Source organism: Populus euphratica, unplaced genomic scaffold (genome assembly GCF_000495115.2).
Source record: "Populus euphratica unplaced genomic scaffold, PopEup_1.0 scaffold226.1, whole genome shotgun sequence".
Taxonomy (NCBI): Eukaryota; Viridiplantae; Streptophyta; class Magnoliopsida; order Malpighiales; family Salicaceae; genus Populus; species Populus euphratica.
Genome location: NW_011499967.1, coordinates 125,701 through 126,704, shown reverse-complemented (window position 1 = coordinate 126,704; position 1,004 = coordinate 125,701).

Here is a 1,004-nt window from a genome sequence, read left to right as displayed (position 1 = left end):
ATGTGCACATATATTTATATATTGCAATAATTAAATAAGAGAAGTCTTTTTAAAAACCAACGTGTCTATTGACTTAGAGTCAATTGAACATGCTTTATGGTTGTTGATTTTTAACTTTGAATTATTTTCATAAATAACGAAGAATATTGTTAAGAAAATAATCTAGATAGATATTCTTAATTAATTTCTAATCAATAAAAGAAGAGATCAAGAAATTAAATAACTTAAGGAAATCAAAAATTTATTTCAAGAAGAGTATAAGCATTTTCTATAATTTATTTTATTATATTTTTCTATATATCTTGTTGCACGATTATATAAACTCTGTATGGAGTTAAAATAAAACACACATTAAAGATCGAACAATAATTTCATGCTTTATTCTTAAATTTCTTCTAAGTTAAAATGATTTTAATTAGAAATATATTTGATAAAAATGATTCAAATCAGTTTTTTTATTAAGTGTAGTATAAACATTAAAAGTTAAAAATTTAGTTTTTTTTTTTTTTTTATTTACGTGGGGTGTCCGGGCCAGCTTGCGCGCACCACGACTAATCCCCACGGCCCACTGAATATCCTGCAAACCCAGTAGGCATGTAAGGCACCACGGGGGTGACAGGCGTGCACGCTAGGGCTTGAACCCAGGTGCAGTGAAAGCAGACAAGCCCCTTCCACCACTAGGCCAATCTCTAGTTTGCAAAATTTAGCTTTTTAATAAATCTAGATCTTCACTTAATTGTGTAACAAAGTTTTAATCCAAGTTAAAAGTTAATTATTTCTAACCAAACATGTTAATAACTATTCTAAGAATAAAGTATTAAAAAATAACTCAAATCAATTTATAAGAAAAATCATGACTAACAAATTCTAATGCATATGCCTGATGAATTATTATGAATTGTTAATCACCCGTGCTTGCATATATATTTTGGGCTCAACCATTTAGGTTGCCAAGAGCAAGAGACTACGAGAGAGAGAGAGAGAGAGAGAGAGAGAGGCTGAAA